Consider the following 17,836-nt stretch of genomic DNA (forward strand, 5'->3'; position numbering starts at 1 on the left):
ACTGAGTGGTTCATTGCTGAGTGGCCCAGGACCTAGGTCAGTGCTGGGCAGGTAAACATCCCGGAACGCGATAACGGCGACTAGCATGTGGCGATACTGTGTCAAGACCTTGCCGGCAGCATCTGCTACAGCCACGGAGACAGGGCCCCTTTCGTGGCCCCCTCAGGCCCCTCGCGGTGCAAGGCCAAATTGGGGTGCGCCTGAGTCTCAAGGTTTGCCAGGGCTTTGCTCCAACTTGCCCATAATGTCTTGTGTACCTTAGGAGAGGCCCCGGTAAATAGGGGGCCGACTCTGCCTGGACGCTCTCGAAGCCATTCTTGAAGGTCACGAGGAACTGGTGAGGAACGGGGCCTGCGTGCGGCTGCCTCCCCACCTCCTGCCCGCTCCCTCCCAGGCCCGTCTGGGACCCAGCACGGGTTCGCCCTCCTCCCGTCCACGCCACCCACCCACCGCTGGAGGTGTGGAGAGTCTCGGGGTAGCATGCATGAGCCCCTCCTCTGCTCGGGCCGAGGGCCTCCAAGGTAACTATTTACTCCTGGCCCCCTCAGCCAAGACTGCTATCTTATCAGCTCAAACACTTCAGAGTTTGGGCCAAGAAGCCAAAGTCAATTTTGAAAAAAAAAGTCTTTAAAAGGCCAAAACACAAACACCAGGGAGGGTATTTGCAGGGGGGTGGAGATGAGGCTGGGGACGGGTGAGCTCTTGGGTTCCTTCGGCGGGCCCAGAAGTGCTCCAGTGACTTTCCTGGGTCCAGAGGCGTCTGTGCAAGGTGAGTCACTGTGGCACTGTGTGCGGCGGCCGCTTCCGTGTCCACCCCGAAGGACAGGCACCTGCCGAAGCACCACGCGATCTCCGCAAACCCAAACCCCTTCACGAGCAGCGATGTGAAAACAGATCGTAAAGCGGAAAAAAGGAAGCGCGGAGATCTAACGCGGTGTGTATAATCGGATCCTTTCTGTGTAAACAGAAAAGGTGGGCATATGTTTCCCTACATGCCTGTTTACGTATAGGAAATTTCTGGACGCATTTGCCAGGTGTCTGGAAACGTCAGCTGCCTCTGAGGCAGGAGTCTGACCTCTCATTATACACTCCTTACACCTTTCGAAATACGTAATGCCACGTTAATGTATTATTATATAAATAAACGAAGAGTATCAGTAATTTTGTTCCAGCAAAGGGCCAATAGCACAAAAGATGAGGGGGAAAACAGCTGTAACTTTTAGCACAGATCAGATTATTGAAGGTGCAGCTCAAGGGGAAACCTAAGCCTATTTAGATTTTCCTCAGGAGCATGAATCGCCTTCAAACAAGGCTTTCATAATTCCCTCATGTTTTAGAAACACGGCTTCTTAAAATGCGCTTTTAAAATATCACCTCGTCGAACCTCTTGAAGAGGCTATAAAGTAGGATCAGATCACTGTGTCGTTTGCTCAGTTAATTCAGCAGGTATTTATTATTTTAGGTGATGAGAATGTAGCGATGAACGAGACAACCAAGATCCCTGATCCTGTGGAGTCAACGGGTCTAGAGTCAATTGTCGAACGTGACAATTGCAGTTAGTTAGAGGCCCTGGGAGGAAAATGAGCCCGGGGGTGCCATTGATGACGGCAGGTGTGGGGAGTGGTCAGTGAGGGGTTCTCCGAGGGCGTGACACTTGAATTGAGACGGAATGAGAGAAGAGAACCAATCACACGCAAAGCAGGGAGAGGATGGTTGCAGGCAGCAGCACAGCCAGCACAAAGGCCCCGAGGCCACACTAGGCTTCGCTTATGGGAGGAACAGGAGGCCGGTCAGTGTGGCTGCAGCTGAGCGAAACAGCCGGAGAGGACTGGGAGCCCCAGGTGGAGCGGTGAGCAGAGGCTGGGCCTGCGGGCCTCGTGGGCTTGGCAAGGAGTCCAGGCGAAGAACCTGAGGCTCAGGGAGGCGAAGTGATGTGTCCAGGGTCACACATTTGGCGGTGGCAGAGGCAGGATTCAGACCCGGGTTTCCCAACTTCACACCCAGTCCCTTAAACGCTCACGTGTGTGCATGTGGCAAAAACATGAAACGTGTTTGCACACAGCACAGCCCATGTTCTGAGAACATTGTGTGTGTGTGTTTTTAAATTTCAAGGAAAAGTGCACACATCATACAATGAATTCTCACCAAGCAGACAAACTCATGTAATCAGCACCCAGATGAACAAACAGAACATTCCAGAAGCTTTTCATGTCCCCTCCCAGTAACTCCTCTCCCCTCAAAGGTTAACCATGATCTTGAATTCTAACCCCATAGATTAATTTGACTGCTTTTGAACTTTATATAAATGGAATCACACAATATGTGTTCTTTCCTGTCTGGCTTCTTTCACTCAGCATTATGGCTGGAAGAGTCGTGGTATTTCAGTAGACTTCTCCTGTGTTACAGGCCAGACCAAGATATCGTGTGAACCACGAGAAAGCTTCTCTCCTACAAAGAAAGCCAGGAAAATGTAGCTTACACGGAAGGCAGTTCTAAGAACGTCATTAAATGAAAAAGAAAGGTTCAAAACAATACATGTAAAGCAATCTCATTTTTGCTGGTGGAAAAAAAAAGTTCTTTTATGTGGAGTCAAATTGATTCTAGAAAATTCATTACATTTTCTCTTAATCATAGTGCACTATGAACTCTTAGTAAATCAAAATAGCCACTGACTGGAGGGGGGGCTGTCCTGTGTTTGGGGACATGCTGAGCAAAGGTAGGATCTGCCAGCTAGACTCACCTGCTCTATTTAGATTCTCTCTCTCTCTCTCTCTCTCTCTCTCTCTCTCTCTCTCTCTCCCCCCTCCCTCCCACCCTCCCCCTCCCTCTCCCTCTCCCTCTTTTTCTCTCTCTCTCTTTCCGTTTTGTTCACAGCTAAAAGCCCAGCGCCTAGCACAAAATAAGTGCACGATAAATATTAGTTGAGCGAGGGAAGTATAAATGAAAAAAGAAGCAGGTGAAGCACGCCTGAAGGGTGACAGGGAGTGGTGGGGACTGTGGCTAACCAGTAGCCTTCATCCCAACAGAAAGGTGCAGCTGCCACCCGGCTACCACCTAAAGTTCCCACGCTGGGAAGTGGGCCCCACATGGCTGAGCTCCAAGTGTTTCAAGGGAAACCAGAAACTCCCATATTAATGCAAAATGTCTTGATTTTGATATCATTGCCAATAAAAAACCTACACCTGCTTGAACCTAGGTCAAAATGCTTCCAAATGGGTCTCACAGAGTCCTAGATTTCTTTAAAAAGCTGACTGGAGTGACAAGAGGGGGCGCTGAACAAGCCGACGTGGCCTAAGAGTTTCTGTGAATCGAGTGGCACTTTCACATTTAGGTTCTTGAAGTGATTTCATTTCAGGGTGAGTTCCTTTCTCTTCTCATACCTCTCAGTTCCACCCTCATATTTATGCTGAGCCTGGGCATCTTTCCTCCACTCTGGAGCAAAGATCAAAAGTAAATATTGGCAGAACATTGGTTCTACTGTGACCCAGATAAGGAACAGCATAAAACGGAAATAGCGAGATTTTATTGCTCCTCCCACAACTTCCACCCCGACTCAACTCCCTCAATATTTACTCATTAATGTCGCTTCATACAAATTCTCAGCGTTCGTTTTGATGCCAACAGGGTGGGCCCTGCCCCACCACTCCAGGGGCTCCGGTCTGTAAATGACCCTGTGAACTATGCCCCCGGAGCTGTCCCGTGGTCACCGACACACGTTTACTGAGATCATCCCATTTTCACAGGCTGTGACATAGGAACACGTTTTTTGCTTTGGCAAATGTTCTCTGCCTTGTAAAAGCAACACACGCACATGGAGAAAAATTCAAACAGTATTAAAGGGTTGTGGTGAAAAAATATCTCCTTTTTGCCTTCATCATCTGATCTTCCCTAGTTCTCTTCTCCAGAAGCACTTGATCTTGCCAGTTCCTTGCATGCCCTTTTAAATACATAATAAACAAATCTCTTTTTCACTCTCTCACCAAATATATATCACACATACAATACAGAGATGTAATGTAACCTCTCTCTCTCTCTCTCTATTTCCTGTGTTTCTCTATCATTTCTTCTGGCACCGATGGTTTGCGTGAGGGATCAACAAACTACAGTCCCGGGGCCAAAGCCGTGCACTGCCCATTCTGTACAACCTGCAAGCTAAGAAGGGTTCTGATATTTTCTCACATTTTTAAATGGTTGAAGAACAGTCAAAAGAAGGCTAGTATTTTATGACACATGAAAATTTCATGAACTAAAAAAAAAAAAAAATCTCAGCGTCCATCAATAAAGTTTAATTGGAACACGGTCCTGTCTATGTGTGTAAGCGCTGTCTATGGTCGCTTTTGTGCCATAATGGCTCACTTGACTATTGGTGTCAGGGACCATGTGGCCTGAAAAGCACAAAGGATTTACTAAGTGGCTCTTTCCGGAAAAAGTTTGCCCACCCCTCGTTTATACTGTACATCTTATTCTGCGTTTTTCATGTCACCGTAGACCCTGGAGATCTTTCGATACCAGCATGTATTGATCTACTTCATTCCTTTCAATGAAGAAGGCTCTAGCACATCTCATTGTATGACTGGGCTGTTTTTTATTTATCCACTTCTTAGGAAGGACCCCCGAATTCTTGTCCTAGGAAAGTCTGAACACTTCTGACAAGGACAAGACTCTCTTGTGGTTACTTGATTATTTATATCGTGTTCTTTCAGAAGTAGGATTTGCGGCAGCTTACAAGAAGAGGGGCAGGCCCCACGAAGCCGTAAAACCACTAAAACAGAGGTGAAATATCAGAAAGGGATCGGAGTCAAGATGCCTCCCCTTCCCGGCCAAGGAAGCCTGGATTAAATTTGAGCTGGAGGCTGTATTTGAATCATATTTGCAGATGATGCAAAAATCTTTGTGGGTGTTTATTTTCCTCAAGAGGGAGATTGAAGACAGAATGCCTCTGAGAAGTTGGAAAAAATGCCAAGCAGGATAACACAGAACAGTGTTTCCTACCCTTACAATTGCCAAATCTTCAAGTAAATGAACTATTATTTACTGAATATTTTTCTTTAACTCAGTGAGTTTTTTTAAAAACCTTAAATCCAGTTGATTTATCTGGAAAAATAATATCCATGGTTCTGATGAGTTAGTTATGTATTTATTTTTTTCCAATGTATGTAAATAATAAAGACTAAAATTAAACACAGACACGCACCCAGACACAATTTCACCCATGTTCCACCTTCGGTAAGCTTGCAAACCAACAGTGGTGCCTGTGCTAACCATTTAGAAGTGCTGGATGTCAGACACTGGGGATCGCTTTGCCAACTGCCGTTTCCCCCTTCCTTCCTGCTGACAGAACCCTGACTTTTTTCAGCTGGCCATGTGCCCCCAGCCCTGGGAAGTAAACCTCATTTGATTTAAGCCAACCATGGCCATCCTAGTCTCCTGATTGGTCTAGGAGTGATCATGTGATCCAGTTTGGGCCAACGGGAAACTCTGCTGGAGGCTTCTGGGAAAGAATTTCCTCTCTGATAAGAAAGGGGCACATGAAGAGAGACTTATTTGCACCTTTCCTTCCCTTCTTGCTTGGACATTATTGTGTGAAGAGGTGATGAGTGAGCTATGGCAGTCATCTTGTGATATTAGGCAACCGGCCTAAAGACAAGCTGGTGACTTCTTGATGATGGTAGGGAGGGAGGATGCGAAGAGCCTTGGTCTTTTATGACAACCTTGAGATGCCAAATATACCCCAGGGTCTCTAATCTCCAGATGTCTTTTAAGTAAACAATAAATGTTATTATAGTCTGAACCACTCTAGTGGAGCCTCTGAACCTATCCTAACTGGAGCCAATTGGTTGTCCTTTAAAGCTGGACTTCAGGGTCAAACACACTCATGGTCATATTCCGGCTCCACAAAATACTCCCAGCTCTGTTACCCTGGGCAAGTGACTTAATTTTTCTAAGCATTAGGTTTCTTATCCATAAAATATAAATAGTAATATTACTCATCTTAGACCGTAATTTTTTGAGGAAAAATTTAAATTCATTTAAAGCACTCAGAATATAGTAAGTGCTGTTATTATTGTTGTTATTGTTAATTCTTTCTATAATATTTTTCTAATTCTCTAAAAATAGGGGGAAGGCAACACGGACAGAGACGGGAAGTTGACAGTACTTAATTAAAGGCCACCAACTGGGCACAAGAAGAGTAGAAAATGACCCGAGTGTCAGAGCTGACCACAAGCTGACGATGAGTCAGTGCTTCAGTAAAACAAGCTCAGTATAAGCCAGGCGGACTGGCCGCCGAGTATGATAGGCAGACTCCTGGCTGTGAACTTTCTGCTCCACGATTCGTGACTCACACCTTTCCAGGAGCATGGACTCTACATTTGGCCAACTCATCTTTTTAAAGGATGTGGGAAGTTGTCCTGGGTCCAAAGGCATGGAAATGGTGGCCTGGGGGGCTATTTACGTAAGAGAGAAGAGCGAGGTCATCGCTGCCTTATGTTTAATTTATGAAGCAGCTGCTGGTCAAGTGTACAACAGCTGGAATGGAAGGAAATAGACCAGGCGGTATGGCATGAGCAGAAGGAGCACTGGATGGTGAGTCACTAAACTCATGATTCCACCATGTGACCCAGGGAAGTCACTCTCCATTTCAGACCTCGGTATCTCCATATGTATAATGGGGATCCAGGGTACCCTATGACCATGACAGATAGAATTGCGTTTGCTGAAAGCAACTGGAAATCCTACTGACTGTGGCTTAAACAAGCCAGGATTTATTTTCCCCACATAATACAAAGTTCAGAGGGAGGCAGCTGTTGGTCTCGACTTAATGGCTCAAGAAAGTCAGGGCTCTTGCTGGCATCTCTGTAATCCTCTTGAATCCTCCCTCATGGTTTGGGGATGGATACTTCTCAAGGTAGGAGGAAGGAAGAAGGGAAGGACCAGCCATACCTGTCCCCTTTATCCTAAAGTAAAAGCTTTCCCAGAACCTCAGAAGAGCTCCCCTCACATCTCATTGGACAGAGCTGATCACATGACTGATCACATGCCTGTCTCAGCAGCAGAGGATGCTTGGGCATCTGGGACCACTATCGTCCACGTGCGGCCCCCTCAGCTTCAGTTTAATTTGTGAGAACGAGGCCAGAGTTCGAATCCTGACTCCAACACTTTTCTCTGTGGGACTGTGGGAGAGTCACCTCATGTCCCTGAGATTTCACGTCTCATCTGTACAGAAAATAAAATCCGCTTCCTAACTGCCCTGCATTTTCATTTTGCACTGGGTCCTGTTAAATCTTAGCGGGTTCTGCATGGTTTGTCAAGCTCTAACTGGCCCACCTCCCTGCTCCTCTCTGCCTTGCTTCCTGCCATCCTCTTCCTCCTCTTCACTTAGTTGCCACCAAACACCCTTCTCCTCCCAAATGCTCCAAGCTTACTCTCGCCTCAGAAGAGCATGACCTGGCAGCAGGTGGCTCTGTGCAGCTGGGGCAGCCTCCGAAGTCGCTGGAAGCCGTCTGCTGATCACTCTCTCCTGACTCAGCAGCAAGGCCTTCTGGGAAGGGTCTCTGGCTGGCAAAAATCCACTTCACTTTTGTTTTCAGATAAATACCTGTTTACCCTCTTGGTAACATATGCTGGAGCACAACTTGAGAACGCTGGCAATGTGGAAATGAGCCAGTGCAGCAGAGGGTGAAAAGTTTGAGATCTGGAGTCAACGTTATATTACTTAATGGCTGTGTGGCCTTGGGCAAGTCACTTCACCTCTCTGAGTCTCAGTTTTGTTTCATGTAAAGTAAGGACAATAGTATTTATTTCACTGTGCTCTTGTGAAGATGAACAGGCTGAGAAAAGGCTCAGCACCTAGTAATCATTCAGCAAATTGTCACTGCTATTAGAATATCAAAATTCCGAATGAATAATGAATAAAAATGAATGAATGAATGAATGAATGAATAATGAAAAGGAAAAAAGAAAAAGACTGCCTCTTCCCTGAAGCCATTTCTGGTTTTCTCTCTTCTTAACTTCCAGAGCATTCTGCATGGATTCCTCATGGTCTGGTTTTTCTGCAGGAATTTGTTTGCCAACCTGGAAATAGCTCGCATGCACGCGCATTGGTTTATGTAAATGAAAAGCGTTTGAGACGGGTTGAGCTTCAGGAATGTCTGGATCCAGATGTGCATCTGCTGTTCAGGAATCACGCTCTCTCTGTTTTCTGCTGCGTCAGTTAGGGTCACCCCATGTGGTGACAAAGGCAGTCCCCAGCTTTCCCTAGGCTTCCATTCTGCCAGGTCACCAAGCCAAGCAGATAGAAGCTGACTTCCCTATGGAGTCCCAGCACAAGTTTGGGGGTTGGCCCAGGTGGCTTCACTCGGGTCACGTGTCCATCCCAGAACCAATCCCGGGGGCCGGGGGATGGAATATGCTCACTGCCCAGGCTCGATCTGTCTGCCACTCTTGCTGGGGAGATGCTCACCCCCTCTTGAGCTGTGTGGAGTGATAGTGGAGGAGAAGTGGTTCCCAAAAAGAAGACCACGGGGCCGCAACCAGAAGGTGGGGGATGGCCGGTGGTCAGGTGCAAACAACAGCTGGCCATTGAACACCCCTCTCAACAGTCTTGCTATTTCTACTCAAAACTTCCTGTAGACATGCTTGGTGATCAATACATGTGAGTGACTGTACAAGAAGACTACTGAAAAAAAACGGTTCATGTGATTGATCATGTGATGTGATCTTAGGGATAATTTCTTCGGGGCAGTTAAAGTAGCTTCTGATTTTCCACCTCCTGCCCGTTTTTATTCTAAGCCCACAGGTTGTCATCATTGCAAAATTCGAAGCCTTGATTCTGCCTCCCTCAGCACAAAGCGAGGCTGCTCCGTGGGCCATGTCCCACAGCGGGTCTCCGCCTGGTGCAGGCAGGTGGCAGGCGAATCAAGAGCGGCTCGCTGAGCCCCGTGGGACGTGCCCAGGAAGCCTCACACAAGGGAGCTGTCTCCGGGTCTCCTTCCTCCTCATTGGCTGGCTCCAGCAGGCCACACCGTCACTCAGTTCCATTTCTCATCAAGAACATCCAAAGAATCCTCTTTATGCCTGGGCCACACACAGGGTCTGGTCGGTGATGCCTGGAGCGAGGGGCTCCAGGGGCCTGGCAGGCTTGGGCACATGCTCTCAGTCTAAGGGGGACACTGGGATTCAGTCACAGTCCACTGTGGCCCCATGAAAATGTGGGAGCAATGTAGCCAGATCTTCTGGTTCTTTTAAATAGACTTTATTTTTTAGAAAGTTTTAAGTTCACAGCAAAATTCAGTGGAAAGCACAGAGAATTCCCATAGGCCCCCAGCCCGCTCCACGCACAGGCTCCCCCACCGTCAACCTGCCCCACCTGAGTGGGACGTCGTTGCATTCAATGAACCCACACGGACACATCATTATCGCCCAGAGCCCATCGTTTACTTTCGGGTTCATTCTTGGTTGTGTCCAGTCTGTGGGTTTGGACAATGCATAATGACATGTGTCTGCCATTGCAGGATCGGAGTAGAAACCCTCTGTGGTCTGCCCGTTCCTCCCTTCCTCCCCACTAACCTCTAGCAACTACTGATCTTTTTAGTGTTCCCATAGTTTTGCCTTTTCTAGACCTTCCATTTTTTATTGCTTTTTAATATAATCTGCATGGCTTCGGTTGGACTGCCAGCATCCACTCCGAATGATAGATGCCCCGGCTGGCCTGGTTAGATATTTTGAATATTATTCCTGGAACTAATCCTTTCTTTAAAGGCTGATGATAAATTTTAATTTTATGAAAAGACCGTAGAGCAGACCAAATCAAACAGGCTACAGGCTGCGTCTGGCTCAAGTGCCACCAGTTTGAGATGTCAGATGCGGGGATTCGGAGGAGTGAGGTTGGAGTCCGGGAGATCTATCCCAGTTCTGCCCCTTCCTAGCTGCGTGACCTTGGACTAGTTACCCTGCCTCTCTGAGCCTATCTGCCAAGTAAAGGCCTTTACTTGCAGGGCCAATCTCTGAGGGGTGATGTCCTGGCATTTTCAATCACAGTACGCACAACAAACCGAAACGTGAACGAATTGCGCTTGTAAAATTCAAAGACAATAAAACCATCAAAAATCCCTGGGGTAGAGAGAAACAAGAGTTCGGTGGATTGAGTCTTGATGCCTGACTGGCTGGGCAAAGGGAAAACCAATTCCTTAGAGACTCACATCCAACCATCACCTTGGGGCGGGGGGGTGGGGGGCTGACGCTGACTCTCGGTGAGGAGCCAGGCCCTGCAGCCAGGCTGCCTGGGGTCTCGTCCCGGTTCCGCCATAGACCACTGCTGCGACCTTGAGTAAGGAACTTCGGGGGTGCTGGTCTATGTGACTGGCAACCCCCGAGAGTAGCAGTGCAGGGCTGTCCCTGGTGGCCCTGTCTGGAAAACGAGGATAGTATTTGTGAGGGTTAAATGAGTTAACGCACACAATAGGCCTGAAGCATGCCTGGTACAAAGTAATGGCTTCCCAAACAGCCACCGAGAGAACTGTCATTATCTCTGCTGTGTGCCATGTGCTTTACCTGCATCTAGCACCACTGTAATCACCCTATTTTAAAGAAGAGAAAATCGAGGTTCAGAGAGGGTCGGTAACGTGTCCGGGGTCACCCGGCTAGTAAGTGGCAGGTGATGACAACCACAAAAGCCATAATGCAACACCGCTGAAGACATCTAATACTGATTTAGCACCTGAGTTGTGACACGCCGGACCTGCTGCTTTTAGCACATTATCTCGAGTCTAGCCCCCGAACCCTGCCCTGAGAGAGTGTATTTCCCTCCGCCCCTCTAAACTCCACTTAGGACCTGAGAGAGGCTCAGCTCCGGGCAGGTCCGCAAGAGCATGAATCTAGTTCTCCGGGTCCATGGATGGGTTCCAGTGGGGGCCCTGGACCTGTGACCAGAGTCTCACCCCTTCGTCCCCTTTTATCCTTAGATTTCAAAGCACTTGACACTCTAATTAGAGAAGACACCTTCCTGACTCCCGAGAGGCAGCTGTTTGTAATTAACTGCCTCTGTGAGGCTGCAGGGCAATGGGGCTGCAAACACTAATTCTGGGATATACTCACAGGATGTGGCCAGGACAACCTTGACCGCCACCTCCTCAGAGGCCCTCCCAGACTACCTAATCCAAAGCAGTTCCCTATTCTCTCTCATGTACCTGCTCTGTTCCTGAGTACCACGTATCAGTTTTCTTAAATGTGTATTTATTTAATAGCATATGGACTTAAAAGAATAACAGCAGCTACATTTATAGAGCAGCCACTGTGAGCTGGTCGTGAACTTTGCTTTATTAACCTCCTGGGCACAGAGAGAGGTTAAGCAGCTTCCTCGAGGTCCCACAGCTAGTGAGGAAGCTGTATTTAATTGCTTATTTGTTTGCTCATTTGTGTGACTAGTGTTTGTCTCCCCCACTCGCCCATCCAATCATCCAATCATCTATCCATCCATTTATCCGACACATTTATTTACCAAAAACTATACGTCTGGCCAGGCTTTAGGGCCCAAGGATGACACAGAAGTGATCTCTTTCATTGCTGTGTCCCTGGTGCCTAGTCCAATGTCTGGCACGTAGTAGGCACTCAGTGAACACGTGTGGATCGAATGAACTCGGGATCCTGTGCTTAGCCTATGCGACAGCACGAGTCTCTGTGTAAACACAGATGGCTCTTTCCGCACTCTGGGGAGAAGGAAAACCACAGAGTTGGCTCCTTTCGAATGCCCCCTGCTCCCCCGCATCTCCACAGCTTTGCTCAAGCTGTATCCTCGTGGCCTTTCCTTTCCTATCATCTAGATCAGGGGGCCGGTAACCATAACCCAGGGGCCAAATCTGGCCCATCACCTGTTTCTGCATATAAAGTTTTATTGGAGCAAGGCTGCTTTTGGTCTACCACAGCAGAATTGAGTTGTTGCAACAGAGACATGCAGAGCCTAAATATTTACTATGTGGCCCTATGCAGAGGTTTGCTGACCCTGATCTAGCTGACTTTTCCATATCCTTTAAGAAAGAGTTGAAATACCTCTTTCCCCAGGAACCATTCTGTGATTGTCCAGGCCCGGTTACGGGCCCCTATTATGTGCTCTTATAACCCCAGGATTCCCTCTAACACAGTGTTTCTCAACCTACCCCCACCCCAGGAGCCTTTTTAGATATTTTTTCTCTAACTGCCAACTCCCCTCCTCCAATGAAATTTCAATACACAAATAAACTGTCTATCGATGTACTGTGTCCCTTTGGAGGGCCTCAAAGCATTGTCATATCTCAGATTTGTTTGCCCTTCCTGAGAATGCATGCTAACATAACTTGTACTGCTCTGGATTCATTCAGTGGAACAGAATGTATTGAGCACCTACTACGTGCCAGGCCCTGTTCTAGGCACAGAAGACACAAGGTGAAGGTGGTAGACACGGCTTCAGCGTCTTATCGTCTTCATGGGAATGGGCCCTTACCAGACACTGAGCAGCTTGGGGGAAGGAACCAGGTTAATCCAACCTCACCTAAGATTTGTTTCCCAGAGGCTGGCACATAGTAGGTGTTTTCGTGGGTTCAAAAAATTGTGTGTTTTTTTAAATCAATCAATTAATTAATTAATTTTAATGGAAGAAACTATTTAATTTCTTTTCTTTTTCTTTTTTTTCTCCCATCTACCTCCCCCATCCCCCAGAAAATTGTTGACATGAGTATTTATGGAAATGTAAAGGTACCAGCAGGGCAGGTGATTGAAAAAAATAAAATTGCATTGGAATAGAGACTGGGATTGTCAGATTGATGGTCACTCAGCCAGTCAACAAACAGTTAGTCATTGCATAATCTGGACCAGTTGGCCATGGTTGGACACCATCCTCCCAAGACATAGATGGCACAAAGTGCTGGTCCCAATTATGGATGTGTATTTTGGTTGTTGATAACACACACATAGAAATGAAATGTATTGCCAACCTTCAGCATATAAAAATCTGAACTTCTGTCTTCTCAGGAACCAAGAGGAACAATGTGGCGGCCTCGGGCCTGCATTCCTCACTGGCGAGCATGAGACGGCACTGGCAGCAGATGCCCCTTCGGACGGGAGGCACATTCACCAGCCTGCCCCGGCCTCCGCCCCGCCCTGCTCAGCACCTTGGGTTTCCCTACACCCAGCCCGCTCCCTCCTGCTAGGCTCTTAAAGGCTTTTAAGTATTTGATTCCCAGAGTGTGGGGGCAGGGGGGTCGCTGAGAACTGAGGGGCTGTTGCCGCTCTGCCCCAGCCCCTCCCCTGCTGCTGCTCCTCTGTATCTCCGTGCAGAGCTGCATTTCCCCGCTTCCCTGCCCTCTGGCTTCCTCTGGGTTTGGCCTGGGAGGGGCAGCTCTGAAGAGAGAAGCCAGGGTACTTCTCCGCCTTGCTGTGCCTTGAGCATTAGACATGCTCCTCCTTGGCCGCAGGCTATCCCTGGTTCTAGCCCTCGCCGGAGGCTGGCTTCTGGGCTTCGATGACACCCCGTGTCCTGTCCTTCTGGCTCCAGGGATGGTAGCATCTTCCTGCTCTGGATTGTCTTGCCTACCTGTGACTTCTTCACTGCACATAACCAGTCCCTATGTAAAACTCCCTCTGTTGAAGGACCTGAGTATGTGCCTTCCCCTCCCTGGGAGATAAAAGAACATCGAGCTGGATGGTCCCAGAGTCATCTGGTCACGACGGCGTCTCTGACCTCCGCGACCCTCTCTGGGGGACTCTGTGGGGGAGGCCCTGGTGAGGCGTTGCCGGCGCTGAGCACCTGGATGAGACGGGGCCGTGGAGCAGGGTTGACAATGCTGGGGCCGCACAAGGGAGCCGGGCTGGGGCGTCCAGGTGGAGTATTTTTCCGACTGCTGGGAGGGGCAAGACATGGGCCCCGAACCGAGAAGCCAAAAGATAAAACCTCGCGCCTTGCCAGCACGCAACACAGAACCCATTAGGGGACTGGGCCTGGCCTTGGCTCTTGCCAGACCGAAGGCGGGTGGGGGGTGGGGAGAGTTTATAGGGTTTACTTGTGGTAACATACATGGCGGGGGCCAGTTTCATTCTTTCTTGGACTGAGGAATTTGCAACCCTGTGCTCGTGGGGATCGCCTTGGCGGAGGATGATTAATTAAACTATTAAAAAACCAAAAGGAACTACATCGAATGTCCTTTTCGCTTCCCTTTGATGGGCAATTCGGGGAATCCTTCATCTGGCGGGGGAGTGTGTGGGCGGGGGGCGGGGTGTGAGCGCGTGTGCTCCGCGTGTTTCAGAGCACTGAGCGGGGTATTTTAGACAACGAGTGTCTGCTGTGTGATGTGACACGAGGCTCTGTAGGGCAACTCGTCTTTGGGAACAAACATCTCCCCAGCTTTTTGGTCATTGTCTGTCCTCCCGACCAGAGGGAACCCGCCAGGGGGGCAGCAACAGGCCTGCTCTGCTCCTCTCGTACTCACGAGCTTGACACGTAGTAGGTGCGACGGTACTAAGAAAAGTCCATACACGAAAATCAACTCCAAATGGATTAAAGACTTGAGTATAAGACCTGAAACCATAAAAGCCCTCGACGAAAAGATAGGTAGTTATCTCCTTGCCATTGGCCTCGGCGATGATTTTTTTTGGATTTGACACCAGCGGCAAAGGTGACAGAAGTAAAAATAAACAAATGGGATGACATCAAACTGAAAAGCTTCTGCACAGCAAAGGAAACCATCAACAAAATGAAAAGGCCACCTACCAAATGGGAGAACATTTTGTAAATCGCATGTCTGATAAGGAGCTGATATCCGAAATATATAAAGAACTCATACAACTCAACAGCAAAAAAAAATCAAACAATCTGATGACAAAGCAGGCAAAGGATCCGAACAGACATTTTCCCAAAGAAGACGTACAGATGGCCAACAGGCACATGAAAGATACTTAACATCAGTAACCGTCAGGGAAATGCAAATCAGAACCATGATGAGGTTATCACCTCGCACCTGTTAGACTGGCTATTATCAAAAAGTCAACAAACAACAAATGCTGGTGAGGATGTGGAGAAAAGGGAGCCCTCATGCAACTGTCGGTGGGAATGTAAATTGGTGCAGCCACTATGAAAAACAGTATGGAGGTTCCTCAAAATATTAAAAGTAGAACTATCACATAACCCAGCAATTTCACTTCTGGGTATTTATCCAAAGAAACCTAAAACACTAATTCGAAAAGATGTATGCACCCCTATGTTCACTGCAGCACTGTTTACAATAGCCAAGATATGGAAGCCACTCACATGCCCACCGACGGATGAACGGATAAAGAAGATGCGGTGTATGTACATACACACAGTGGGGTATTATTCAGCCTCGAAAAAAATGAAATCTTGCCATTTGTAACAATATGATGGACCTTGAGGGCATTCGGTTCAGTGAAGTAAGTCAGACAGAGAAAGACAAATACCATATGATCTCACTTACATATGGAATCTAAAAAAACAAAAAACCGAGCTCATAGATACAGAGAACAGGGGTGGGTGGGTGAAGGGGGTTAAAAGGTACAAATTTTCAGTTATAAAATATGTTAGTTATGGAGATGTAACCTACTACATTCTGGCTATAGATAATAATACTGTATTACATATTAGAAAGTTGCTAAAAGAGTAGATCTTTAAAGTTTTCATCACAAGGAAAAAATTTTTTTGTGCTTATGTTTGATGATGGATGTTAACTAGACTTATCGTGATGACCATTTCACAATATATACAAATATCGACTCATTGTGTTGTACACTTGAAACTAATATAATGTTACATGTCAATTATACCTCAATGAAGATTAAATTAAATTAAAAGTCTTTTATAGTTGCTTTGCTCCCCTGCACAGTTCTGGGACCTCTGGGATCTACCTCTGAACATCTGCACAAGCTGTTCCCTCTTCCGGCCCCTTTGGCCCAGTTAATACCTCATCTCATTCACATCGCAGCTCCAACCTCACCTCCTCAGGGAAGCCTTTCCTGATTTTCCAGATAGGATTTGGTCCCCTTGTGTTGTCCTTACATCGTTCATTCATTTATTCATTGTTTCTTTTCACCACCTAAACATTCAACCACTCATCCAACGAACATCCATAGAGTACCTACTCTGCTCTAGGATTTGTGCCAGGCACTGGGGACACAGCCCCTGCCCTCCTGGAGCTCACATTTGGGGATCGTTCGATAAACAAGTAAATAGACATGATAACGTCAGACCGATATGTGCTAACGAAGTCAACAAACAGGGTGACATGGGGAGAAAGCGACTGGTGGGAGGTGGCGGCCTCCCTGAGGACGTGACGTTTGAATCAGGATTTTGAGTCAAGAAGAAGGAGCCGGCCACAGGAAGATACGGGGAAAGCGCACCTTGGAGAAGGAACAGCACGTGCAAAGGCCCTGAGGTAGGAATGTGCCCAGCACAGTTGAGAAACAGCCAGGAGGCCACTGTGGCTGGAGCACAGTGAGGAGACGCGATCTCAGAAGGGTAAGGTGGTGGCGGGTCCTGTAGGGCCCTGATGCCACAATGAGGAATTCTGGCTTTTGATCTGGGACAGAGGGCAGCCGTTGGAGGGTTTTGACAAGGTCTCGTGTTTCTTCACAGTACCAGCCTTCATCACCCTTTGTATTTCTGCTTTTGTGTGACTATCAGAGTGGTGTCTGGCTTTCCATCTCATTGTGCATTCCCAGGAGGGGCGGCCACGTCCCTTTTGATCCCCAACTACCTGTGTATCTGACTGACAGAACATGTAGGCCTCAGGTTGGGTGCCCCCGGAAGCAGAAACTAGGACAAAGATTCAAGTCGTTTGTTTGTGAGGTGGTACCAGGAAGTAAAGGAGTAGGGACGTGAGACAGCCACACAGGGTACAGCTATGAGCAGGTTACTGCTGTGGGCAACTGGGGCTCAGTCTCACTGGGGAACTCCGGGACCAGTGTAGAATATGCCCCCCAAAAGGCAAGGAAATGGGTTTCCATCCACCACCTCCATCAGTCACTGGGCGAGGGCTGCTGCTGGGGCAGGAACGTGTGGGCACGTCCAGCTTGTCCTGCGTGGCCTCAATGGGCTCTGTTGGCCAGAAAGAGAGCTCTCAGCAGAGAGATTCAGGCACTGGCATTTGGAAGCTATCGGGTCAACGAACAGTGGGGTGCAGCCTATATTTAAGTAAATGAATGACTGCTTACCAGTAGAACAGCTGAGAGAAAAATACTTCTGAACACGTTAGTGTGGGCATTGCTTCCTCTCGAATTTTCAGCGAATCCTCAAAATTCCTCAGGATGTTGGCTTTTGCTCCAGTCTGTTGGTTTTTGTGTGGCCGGGATGGAAAGTTCTGGAAGCCTGCCCTGCCGTCCCAGGAGGCTGGGGCTCACCACATCCTGGGAATTTGGAGAAGAGAAATTTGGATTTTTCTCTAGGAAGCAGTTTCCTCAACAGTCCACCGGCCTTTATCAGTGCTCGACCCTTTCTTACCCGGGCAGGCAGCCCTGACGGTGTGGGCCCTGCATTCCAGGAGCAAAAGCCTGCCCTCCGTCTCCTGCCTGGGAAAACTGGACCACATTCGGTTGGCACCGTGCCCTCCGCCCACCACCCAGAAACTGGTCTGGGTGGCAACAGGGTGGGTGGGGAGGAAGGCAGAGCTGTCTGAACATGTCCGTCGCCATCTCGGGAGAGGTGGGGGATGACGGGAATCAAGCTGCAGAAATGCGATGAGGTTATAGTTTCCCCTGATGCAAATCCCCTCGCCCCGTGACCGGGCCTGTGCAGACAGAGAGGGTGAGTGATATAAAGCCGTGGTGGGGCAGAGAGAGGCCGTTCAGCACAGGAAATCAA

General features: G+C 48.2%; 1 long non-coding RNA gene across 1 annotated transcript; it reads left to right on the forward strand.

Moving 5' to 3' along the window:
• The first annotated feature begins 621 nt into the window (after positions 1-621).
• Positions 622-14,148, forward strand: LOC118609977. The gene is made up of 3 exons (XR_004953556.1): positions 622-934; positions 6,118-6,585; positions 13,003-14,148. It is a non-coding gene; the product is annotated as an uncharacterized LOC118609977 (long non-coding RNA).
• Positions 14,149-17,836: the final 3,688 nt, after the last annotated feature.

This window comes from Rousettus aegyptiacus, unplaced genomic scaffold, assembly GCF_014176215.1.
Source record: "Rousettus aegyptiacus isolate mRouAeg1 unplaced genomic scaffold, mRouAeg1.p scaffold_m13_p_12, whole genome shotgun sequence".
NCBI lineage: Eukaryota > Metazoa > Chordata > Mammalia > Chiroptera > Pteropodidae > Rousettus > Rousettus aegyptiacus.